Source organism: Onychomys torridus, chromosome 13 (assembly GCF_903995425.1).
Source record: "Onychomys torridus chromosome 13, mOncTor1.1, whole genome shotgun sequence".
NCBI classification, from domain to species: Eukaryota; Metazoa; Chordata; class Mammalia; order Rodentia; family Cricetidae; genus Onychomys; species Onychomys torridus.
Genome location: NC_050455.1, coordinates 51,109,521 through 51,121,529, shown reverse-complemented (window position 1 = coordinate 51,121,529; position 12,009 = coordinate 51,109,521).

The following is a 12,009-nucleotide window of genomic DNA, read 5'->3' as shown; positions in this document are numbered from 1 at the left end:
TTCCCTATGTATCATTTCTTATAAAACTTTTTGGCCAAGGATATTATTATTTAACTAGCATGAAACTCTCTCTCTCTCTCTCTCTCTCTCTCTCTCTCTCTCTCTCTCTCTGTGTCTGTGTGTGTGTGTGTGTGTGTGTGTGTGTGTGTGTATTTGTGCACACACACTGATACATGATTGGCATATTTAGCTGAGAAGATCCCTTTCTTAGTGGTCAAATTTCTGATCCTTTGCCTTCCCACCACCTCTCAAGTAGTGGGTGTGGATGGGAGAGTAACTTGTTTTGGACATGGTTGCTTCAGCTTCGTGACCTCGCAGTCATATGGCAGCCTGGTGGGAAACCCACACTTAGTCACTCTCTTTGATGCTCAAGCCGCTCACAAATCATGGGCCTTTTTTCAGTTTTGGCTTTAAGGCAGCTTCCCTGAATGTCCAACATATGAATCGCATGCTGGGTAGTCATAATGGTTGGGCAATCGCTGGCCTAATCCCTTGAGGCTCCTCTTTTTCACGAAGGCTCCATTTCCTGAAGAAAGTCACATTTAAGTTCCTGTAGCACATATTTCTTTAAGACAAGGTTAAAGACATCCTTTCCTCAACACCCTCTCCTAATGATGAATAAGTAAATAATTGTATTGAAATGGATGGTAAGTGGATGGATGGAAAGAAAGTATAAATATGGATGTATAGGTGGATGGTGGATGGGTGGTCAGTGGGTGGGTAGGTGTTGAATAAATGGATGGGTAAATGTATAGAGACACGATGGGGGTGGGCCACATATCCTTTAGCATTAGGCAAGTGCTCCCATTGGTTCTGACTAGCTCTGTGACTGATCTCATTGTGGGTAGACGAATGCTATGTGAAGAGATGGATAGACAAATGGTTGGTACATGGGAGGATGGAGAGATGGATGGAATCAAAATAATGGTTGTTGGTGGATGGATGACTATATAGTTGAATTCTGGTCTCTTTTAGCTTTTATATTTATTAATCCAAAAAGATTTCAGGATCCTTATGGGTCTTGTCTTAGTTAATTTACTATGCTGTGAAAAGACATCATGACCAAAGCAACTTATAGAAAGAAGATTTTATTGGGGGTGTGCTTACAGTTTCAGAGAGTTAGTCCATGGCCATCACAGTAGGAAACAGAACAGCAAGAAGGCAGGCATGGTGCTGGAGCAGTAGCTGAGAACTTACATGTTGAGATAACAACCACTTAGTAGAAAGGGATAAGAGAGCTAACTGGGAATAGAGTGGGTGTTTAAAACCTCTAAGCCCACCCCCAGTGACACACCTCCTCCAACAAGTCCATACTTCCCAATCCTTCCAAAACAATTCCACCAGCTGGGAACAAAGCATTTAACTATATTAGCCTATGGGAGCCATTCTTGGTCAAATCACCTCAGGCCTCTAGCAGTTATGTCTCAGAAGCTCAGAATTTAGAAAGGCTCCCCTGCCAACATTCCAAGATCCATATTGAGAGAGTTCAATTATCTAGGCAAGAGCTAAAACCATTTAGATCATTTCTCATAAATATGGAACTATTAGAAAAAAATTAAACTATGGAAGATCTTATGCAACCATTTGTCTTCTCCATTTAGAAAAAAAAAAGTTTCTACTTTGAAATCTAGTTTGGGTTTTATAACCATGTTGAGTTTGAGCTGATGTTTTCACAGAAAGCACAGTTTTTCTTGATTATTTTCACTGTTTCATATCATAGGCATTTTGTTGGCCTTTCTATCATATAAACATTGTCTGCTTAACACCCTTTGTGACTGGCCTGTGATTGGTTTAGAGAGCATGTGCCTGTACTAAGCAAGCAGCAGCTGAGGTTGAAATGATATTTGGTCATGCAGGCAGCAAACCCCGCCAGTTGGCAAGGACCTCTCTGCAATAAAATACTAATATTAAAAAAAAAAAAAAACAGCCTTTTTATCATCTGAGGTATTTGTAGGAGATTCTCTGAATAACGTTCTTCACTCCCTTATTCATTCATGTGTTGTGTGGAATACATTGGATTCCATCTTCTCACAGCCCTGTGGGGAGACGTTGTGGTGGCTTCCCTCCAGCAAGCCTTGGCAGGCTCCAGCTACACACTGCTACTCGATTAAGGATTTGGCGTGGAAGCTAAGGTAAGCCTTTTTATGGCTTGATCCAAAACGGGATTCCTAATGAATGACATACTTCCCAAAGAATGTTTCCAGAGTAGCTGTTAAGGCATTTTGGGGGGTAGAAATTTCACATTTTGCCTACTTGCTTTATTCTGTAGATTTACAGAGTACTAAGTACTCCAGGGCTTCCTGACCTGAGACTTCAGCCTCCTCGATGGGAGGGTGGTGAGGAGCACCATGGTTCCCTGACAGCTAGGGAGAAGTGTTAAGGTCATTGAAGCATCTGAAACAGACTAGAGGATAAGAAATGGGAAGGAGCAGAAAATATATTATCTGCTTTGTCTTTCTCTTCCTTCATCATCCCACTTGGATTTTAGAATCTTCTAGAATGATGAGAGATAGACTATAAGGAAACTGTTCCCAACAGCTCTGGTATGGCTTTAAGAAAAACCAAAGACCCTTTAGAGAAGTGGAGAGATTATAGTTGTCTGTCAGGATATGGTAATTTGGGGGACTTGGCCATTCCAACTGGTTATGGTCTTTCAATGGACTGAGTCAGGCTCACTCCTTATAGGATTCCTTCTTGGAGGGGAGGAAACCAGCCTAGCTTTTCTGAGGAAACCAGCCTAGCTTTTCTGGGAAGTCACTTCTGGCAGAGCAAGAAATACGGGCTTCCATTCTTGGCAGGAAAGTCAAATCAACTGCTGCAATTTTTGTTCCAAATCTACCTTCCTGTCCATTGTCCAGAATATCCCCCCAGCTCAACAAGATCCCAGCTTCCAGCCTCAGGGCATTAGTGATACAGGGGAGTCATCTTTAGGGTTGAGGATTAATTCCCCTTCTGCAAATGAAGTTTTGGTGGGGACATCTGGGAAGAGCAGGGTGCCCCCCGGCATTCCAGAGGAGCTACAAAGAATACAAGAAATTCTAATATATATTAGTCAGATTTATGTGTCTATAATGAGATGTCTAAAGCTATTGAGCATGGCACTGGAAAAGGTCCTCTGGCTGTACTCACATGGTAGTGGAGGTGTGCATGTCTGGAAGAGCTTTGTGATGTCTACTGTTGACTGTCAACTTCACTGAATTGAGAGATGCTAAAATAGATAAGTAAAGCATATCATTTATGGAGATGATTAGACCATGAGGGCTCTGGCCTAATCAATTGCTTAATCTATTGATAGATTTAAAATCCAAATAGACTATTGGTAGGTGATGGCACTGTGAGGGTGGGGCCTACTTGAAGGGCCCTTGGCATGTGTTCTTAGGAATTAGACCTTGTGTTTGGACCCTTCTTGTTATTTCTCTATACTTTTTATGTCTGCAAGGAGGTAATGAACTCACCACAGCCTCTATATACCATGATGTTCTGCTCTACCATGGCTTAGAAACAATGGAGCAGCTGACCATGGACTGAAACCTCTTTCATCATGAACCTCCTTTGAGTTGTTTATCTTGGGCATTTGTCACAACCATGAAAGGCCCAGCTAATGCTGCCTTGCATCACCAAGCAGAGGTTGGAAAAAAAGGGAGGTGTAGTGAGGAAGGGAGGGAGAAGAGAGAATGAGAGAGAGAGAGAGAGAGAGAGAGAGAGAGAGAGAAATAGACAGACAGATAGACAGACTAGGGTCCCATAATACTTAAAGGCCCCCTACAAGGCCCCACCTCTCATCATCTTCCATCAGTACCATCATCATGGAGGCAAAGACTAATTATAATAAACCATTGGGAAGGCCACACCCAAACCACAGCAGTAGAGCTCTGCAAAGCCTCTCAGCCTTCAAGCCCCCAGGTCAGCAACATCCTAAGCACTTTCATCTGCAAATAGAAGGAGACATCCCCCCAAAGGCCCTGGTACCCCAAGGTTTCCCAAAGACCTTACCACACATGAGCCTGACACAGGCAGGGGCCACCAAAAAGACTTTTGGCTGCTGTCAGGGTGACTGTTGGCCTCCTTTGCATCTAAAATGAGCACTGCTTGAAATATCTTGGTGTTTTTTTTCTTTAATTCTTAAACATATTTTAAGACTTTTTAAATTATGTGTTCATATCTCTGTACTGGTATGTGCACAAGAATATAGGCACTGAAGGAAGTCAGAGGCATTGGATCCCCCGTGGAGATGGAGTGACAGGAGATTGTGAGCTTCCCAACATGAGTGCTGGACTCTGAGCCTCTGCACAAGCAGTGTGTGCTCTCAGTCCCTGAACCATCTTTCAGCCCCTGGAAACCACTACACTAAGGTCCTTTGCATGTATGTCATGGTTGTTGGCTTGATGTTCTTGTGGGACTGCTCACAGTGGGAGTAGAGGCATCTCTGACTCTTTTGCCTGCTCTTGGGACCCTTTTCCTCTTACCAAATTCCCTTGTCCAGCCATAATATGAGAGTTTGTGCCCAGTCTCATTGTATCTTATACTGTGTTCAGGTGATATCCCTGGGAGGCCTGATCTTTTCTGAGGGGAACCAGAGGAGGAGTGGATCTGGATGAGAGAGGAGGTGAGGAGGCAGAGGGAGGAGGGGAAATGAAACTGCTGTGGGGATGAATTGCATGAGAAAAGAATAAATAAATAAGTAAATAGATAAATAGTGTGAAAGTGTGAGACTTCAGGATGCAGATTCTAACTCTACAGAGCTTCATTGAGAGATGTAAACTGTGTCTGGTCAATTTTGGTGTATGATATTTTTCCAAATATTTTTATAATAAAGTTAAATAAAAAATTGTGTGTATATACATGTATGTCTATATATGGGTATATGCATGTGAGTGTGGGTGCTCTTAAAGGCCAGAAAACTATGTTTTGATCCCCTGGAGCTGGAATCACCGGAAGCTTTGAGCTACTAGACATGGATGCTAAGAAACAAACTCAGGTCCTCTGCAAGAGCAGTATGTGCTCTTAACCTTTGAGCCATCTCTCCAGTCCTCTTAAACTTATTTTTTCCTCTCTTATTCCATCTTCCTTAATTCTACTTATAAACACACCAGTGAAGGTGTGGTGAGAGATGGGAAATTCATTTCCCAAATGTATTTGTGAAGTTCTTGAACAATAGACTTTCCCATTGTTAGAAACACACGAGGAATATTTGTGTTGTGCAAAGGAACATACAAGCAAAGTGAAAGCAGCTTAGAAAGCAATTCTTTTTTGGGGGAAAATAGTGTGCCAGAACCCAGCCAGACTAGCTAATGCAGCTTATGTCTTTTATCCCTGACATAGGTGGTAATTGTATCTCATCCAATTGCTGGGAGTTCAACTTCACCATCAAACACCACCAGCAAATTTGGGACAAGGGGAAGTTCCAGGAAATATGAGTGCTTGCTGGCTAACTAGCCACCATAGACAAAACCCAGTATTTAACATGATGCTTCACAGGGTTTGGGTGGCCATAATCTGTGCACTTACACAACTCCCTTTTCAGAGCCACACCAGGCTGAGACTCACAGTCCAGCAATCCAGGCTGTGTGGTCAACGGTCTCTTTCTTGTAGCAGGGCATGTTGGCATTAACCAACTCGGTATGTAGAAAAGGAAATGGCTTCCTACTCATGGGAAGGGCTCCGTGGCCACTGTGCTGTGTCTGGCTGTATGTCTCCCTCCCGCTTCCTGCCTCAACTTCCCATATGTGTTAGTCCATGCAGTCCCAAAACTGTGGACTTCGGGGTCACACTGGCTCTACTCCTCCACTATTCTCTTCCTCAATTCCATGAGCCTTGGCTTACTCAGACATAGTGAGTGCTAAGAAACCTTAGCCATTGTTGATTTGTGATATGTTCCTGCAGATTCAGAACCAAATGAGCCACGGGGATTCCAACCGAGATCAAAATGTCAGAGGACTGTGAAGCCAGTGTGAAGATCAAGTCAAAATTCTCAGTTATGTTTTCTTATGCTGAGACTTGGGGGCACACGAGGTGAATTAAGGCTGCCCAGCAGGCAGCTTCCCACCCGCCTCGTGGTGAACAGTGATGCACCCTGCATGCCACCAAAGTGTCCAGTGTCTACGAGCTTGATACAGAACACAGTGATCTCTAGAAATAGTCCTTTTCCGGGTTTGTTTTCCCACTTGGAAGCATGGGAGGACTAAAGATCGGAAAGATTTAGGTGAATGAGAAAGATGTAGACAGACAGAGAGAACGGAAAAAGGTCCAACCCTGGGCCGTGCCTAGAATCATCACTGAATGCTGCTCTTTGTCCTGCTGATGGGCAGGGATGGGAAGACAGACTGCTGTCCTGTTCCTGTGGTCCCTGATACTATCATCCCTCTTCCTGTTATCAGGGTCACTGTCACTGCTGCCTCCTTTGTCAAATGGAGCCACACAGAGACTCTTAAAGAAGACAGTCCCTCCCTCTCTTCACAAAGGTCACTCAGGGGCGAGTGCTCAGGAGCTGCGGCAGCAACAGGACATAGGGTTCCTTTGCCTGCAGCTCGATATTCCTCAGGCTTTCCAATATCTCTCTCAGCTTTGGGTTGATACACCAGCAACTCTCACAAGTCTAACCCATGCAGAGAGGGATCATGGGGAGGGACAATGGACCTTGCAGGGTCAGACATCCTCAATGAACAAGTCTGTGTTATGTGGCCTGAGCTCAAGTTGAGTCACATGGGTGAAGGGGTGGAAGGCCAGCCCAGGAGTCAACGTGGAGCACACTGTCCTCGAACTTTCTCTTAACCACTAGGGTTGAGTGGGGATGCTAACGGGCTCAGAGTGAAAGACATAAGAATGTGGGTTAGCTAGTGTCTCCTTCCTGGGGCCACTGCCTTCTGCCTTGAGTCCTCCTAAGAGGCTGCTAATCATGTATCTATCAAAGTTGTGTAGATCTCATGCCCTAGAGCATGGGAGGGGGGGAACCAGGGACCACCACAACTTATCCCATCTTGAGGCTTGATGCTGCCTACCTACCAGGCCCTTTCCAGCCCCAGTCTTCCTTATTTAGCATTGTTGAGCTCCCCAGAGCCTGCTCTGCAGAACTTGCTCCTTTTACTTTGCTAATTTCCCCTTTTATAACAAAAGTCTCTTTGGCATTTTCACTAAGATACCAGGAAGATGTTCTTAGTACTTCCTCTTGCTCTGAAAAAGATCTAAGTAAAAATTCATCCTATGAAGCTAAAAGGTGTGACTAGGGGTGTGAGAGAAACAGGGGCCATTTCAAGGGACTTTCCATCAGGAAAAGGCCAGTGTAGTGAGGAAGTTTTGGAAACCTGGGCAGAGGAAATGTGAATTTTCAAACACATACACCAAACAACAAAAGAGAACATTGTTATTATTAAAATGTGGGTACTGAACTCTGGGACGAGGGTGGGGTGGGGTTCTAGATGAGGGAGGAACCTGGACTTTCTCTCTCCTTGGTGCTCTAGCTGGGATACTCTGCTGGCAGCTCTGGACCCTTGCATCATTGGGTCCTGGGGCTATGTCCCCTTAGCCCCTCCATCCCCAGCCCCTTTTACCCTTTTCTCCTTCATAGCACAATCTGTGGGATGAGCCACCTCGGCAACCTGGTTAAGTGAACCATAGGTGTCGGTGGCCAGGGCACAGGCTTGCAAGGGCAGGCTTCAGCCAGAGTATAGCGAGGCCAGTGAGACAGAGCCAAAGGACCTGCCAGTCACAAACAGACTGAGTTCAGGGAGCCCCTGAACCACTTTGTGCAAAGCCAGCCTCTTTAGATCTGTGACCCCAGCCTGGAGGACTTTCTCAGGACCTTTCTACAACGTTCTGCAGTACTTTAGGAGGAAAACAAGAAAGCTAATTAACTTTGTTTTTGGTTTTGGTTTTTGGAGCTGAGGATTGAAGCCAGGACTTTGCACTTGCTAGGCAAGCACTCTTACCACTGAGCTAAATCCCCAACCCCGGCTAATTAACTTTGAACGTTGATGCCACCGTGTCTTCAGTTGGCCAGCTGCCTTGTCCTGTTGGCCCGGCTGAACTGGAGACTCCAGCAGGGGAGGAGTTCTAGACTTTCTGTCAGTCAGCCTGCCCTTCTTCTTCTTTTTTTTTTTTTTTTTTTTTTTTTGGTGGGTGGGGGGGTGTTCGAGACAGGGTTTCTCTGTGTAGCTTTGCGCCTTTCCGGGAACTCGCTTGATAGACCAGGCAGGCCTCGAACTCACAAAGATCCGCCTGGCTCTGCCTCCCGAGTGCTGGGATTAAATGCGTGCGCCATCACCACCCAGCCAGCCTGCCTTTCTTATAGACTGAAAAACCACAGCCAGGCTGCCTTCCAGAGGCAAAATATTGCCCCAGGGACTCCCCAGGGTGATCTCTGGATCTTGCCTCCCACTGCAAACCTTTCTAGATTGTGTCCCTTTCATTCTGCCCGTGTTGTTTACATGGCCATCATGGTGCCTTTTGGGTGAATCTCTTCCTGTAGTGTGGACCGCACTCACCCTCGAGGTCACCCATGTTCTCTGAGTTCATGATGAGAGTTGATGGGAGGGTCCTAAGGTCTGCAGAAACCACACCCTCTTCTCTTCTTGGAAAACCTTCTCCCCCAGCCCTTAAATGTGTCCTGTGATGGTGCCCAGATGCTCCGGGAAGCCGCCCAGATGAGCCCTGGAGGCCAAGCAGCGAACTGTGCTGGCTGAGCCGGCAAAACGAGACCCAGCAGCCCAGCACGGAGCTGTCTTTGCAGAATTGCCCAGAGCCCAGAGTGAGTTTCTGGAATTTGGACACATGACACAGCACCAGGGAGCTGATTGGAAGGGGTGTTCGTGTGGTTCCCCGGAAAATATGCATAGGAAAACAGTGTTTGGAAGATCCCCTGAGGGGTAAACAAGCCAGAAGAAATTAAACCCATGAATCCAGGGGTGCTTCCCCGGGAGAAAAAAAAAAGAGCTGGGTGTGCATCCGATTCTACAACATTTTCCTAATCTGTACTTAACAATATACTGGCCAGAGGTTGGGCAGGTCTATATACTGACCAACAGCAAGGTCCAGACAGTATTTTACATGGACTTTATTCTTTCCAAATAGTCTTATTTTTAATGTCATATTTTTATTAATTCTTCAGGAATTTCATACATGCATACAGTGTAGTTTGATCTCCTTTCTCTTCCCTCTGATTCCTCCTAGATACACCTCTCCCTACTTCATATGCCTTGTTCTTTTATTTTTAATAACCTGCTGAATCCCATGTGTGCTGCTTATATATTCACAGGTATGGATGGGGTCATCCACTGTAGCATAGCCAACCCACCACAGCACCATACCCTTACTGACTCTTTCCTCCATAAGCCATCAGCTTTCAATAGCTCCTCAGTTAGAGGCTGGAGCTGGCCATGTCCTCTCCACTCTGTGCTGGAATGGTGACTGGCTTGATCTGGTGCAGATCTTCTCCAGCAATCGGAGCTGCTCCAGAAGATCCTTTTTTGCCCCACTCCTCCCTGGCCTCTGACTTTTACCACCGTCTGCCTCCACTTCTGCTGTGGTCCCCAAGCCTTAGTGGAGAGGGTAGCATAGGTGTCCCTGCACAGATCAGAGGCCAGAGGCCTTGAACTAGACCAATGACTCACTGTAACGAGCGTTTGGGGGTGGGGCTCACCGGACAAAAGAGTATACTGTGTGATGCATTGCAGCACCCAATGACGCTAGGGTGAATAAAGAGGGGTTGGAGAGGCAGGGAAGAAAGATGGAGTGAGGTGGTTTGTTCATTTGTCTGTTTTGTTTTCAATTAATTTGAGGGTCTTTTGGGGGTGATGCTGCAGGATAAGAGGTGGATATGGAGGGATTGGGGCGTATGATGTGAACTTCCCAAAGAACTGATAAACAATTATCAATTGAAAAAAATTTAGATCAAATAAATAAATAAATAAAATTGCCGAAAGAAGCAAGAAGTAAGTAAACAAATAAATAGATCGGTAGATAGGCAAACGTAAGGTTCCACAGTCTCCCCAACCAGACCCTCCAGCTGGGGACCGACCGTTCCAATGTCCAAACCCGTGGGAGACCTCTTACATCTAAACTCTGATAGAAGCCAGCATCTTCCATCCTGCTGCGATGTTACTAGAGCCCTGTTTGTGACTCACGCTGGTACATTTAAGATCATGTCATCCTGCCTTGCTGTCAGGGTTGGGGCTGGGGCTTGAGGGGTGTGGACGAGCTAGGTCTCCATCCCAGGTTCTTTCCCACTGCCCACATCTTGTATTCAACTGTCTCCTGTTGCTACAGCTGGGAGCTGCCCCACTCTGTGTCTTCCCTCTTGTGACTCCACCTTCTCAGACTGCGAGCCAGGAATAAAACTGCCCTTCTCAAAGTGGCTGTTGTCCGGTAGGCAATCAGTCCCTGTAGCACGAATCTTAAAGGGTCTTATTAATAAAAACAAACCCAGAGCCAGGTATTAGGGTGCATGCTGAAAGATCAGAGAAACAGAACCAGCCACAGCTAATCTCACCTCACCAATTCCTCAGCTGATCTCGTTTCCTCAAACTGGAAGCTTCTGTGTTCCCATCTGGAATGGATCTCAGCTGAACTGCTGCTCAAAATCCTAAAAGCTTAACAGACTCTAGTTCCTGGTTTTCACACCTTATATACCTTTCGGATTCCTGCCATCACTTCCTGGGATTAAAGGCGGGTGTCACCATGCCTGGCTGTTTCCAGTGTGAGTTTAAACTCACAGAGATCCAGATGGATCTCTGCCTCCAGAATGCTAGGATTAAAGATGTGTGTGCCACCATTTTATGGCCTCTATGTCTATTTAGTGGCTGTTCTGTCCTTTGACCCCAGATAAGTTTATTAGGATGCACAGTATATTGGGGGACACAACATCACAAGTCCCAATAACCAGAAAAGTAACTAGTACAGTTTCAAATGGAGATTATAAAAAGTCAAGCTACGTTTTTTCCCTGGAGGAGAATAGAACCCAGGTTGCTGACCCCAAGCTTATGTGTTCTTCCTCAAGCTGGGTGGCCACCACCATCCATCTAACTCCAGGCTTCCAAGTCAGAGAGGGAGGTAATTTGAGCAAGGAGGGCTTTCTAGGATACCCTAAAAGGTTTCTTCTAGAGAATTATCTCTTTTAGAGAATTATCTCTTCTAGAGAATTACCTCTTCTAGAGAATTATCTCTTCTAGAGAATTATCTGCATGTTGTAATTTTACTTCTACAAACATCCTATTTAATTCTTCTTCTTCTTCTTCTTCTTCTTCTTCTTCTTCTTCTTCTTCTTCTTCTCCTCCTCCTCCTCCTCCTTCTCCTCCTCCTCCTCCTTCTCCTCCTCCTCCTCCTTCTCCTTCTTCTTCTTCCCCCTCTCTCTTTCTTTCTCTTTTCATTTGTTTTTTTGAGACAGGGTTTCTCTCTGTAGCTTTGGTGCCTGTCCTCAATCTCACTCTGTAGCCCAGGCTGGCCTCGAACTCACAGAGATCCACCTGGCTCTGCCTCTCAAGTGCTGAGATTAAACGTATGTGCACCATTGCCCGGCTACAACCATTCTATTTTGACCAAAGTTATCCCATGGGATTCTGGGAGATACATTTCTCCCAAGTAAACCACTTGCCCAGAAAAGACTCTAGAGGTTCTCTTACTAAGAAGAGAAAAGGAGAGTGGACCCTGGAAGAATGACAGGAAGTTCCTGCCATTCTCTGTTACTTCACATAAGTTGAAATGATGAAGTCAAATTAGTCCAGCTTCTTTGCATGAAAATGGGGATTGGCTCCTCCCTGGAAACACTTGCTGCCAGGGTTTCTCAGGCAGGCTTCAAATGCACTGACTGCTGAACTAGCTCTCCATGGCTCCAGCAGCCAGAGAATGAAGCTCTGTTGTGGTCTCATTTGGCTTTCCAGTTAACTGAGCCACTGCTGCTGGAGCTGAGATGATAGTACCCATGATCACTGGCCACTGGAGTGGAAAAGCTTTCTACCTAGATTTTTTTTCAAATTATGGGGAACAAATGTGTACTGATTTCTTTATGTGGACTGATTA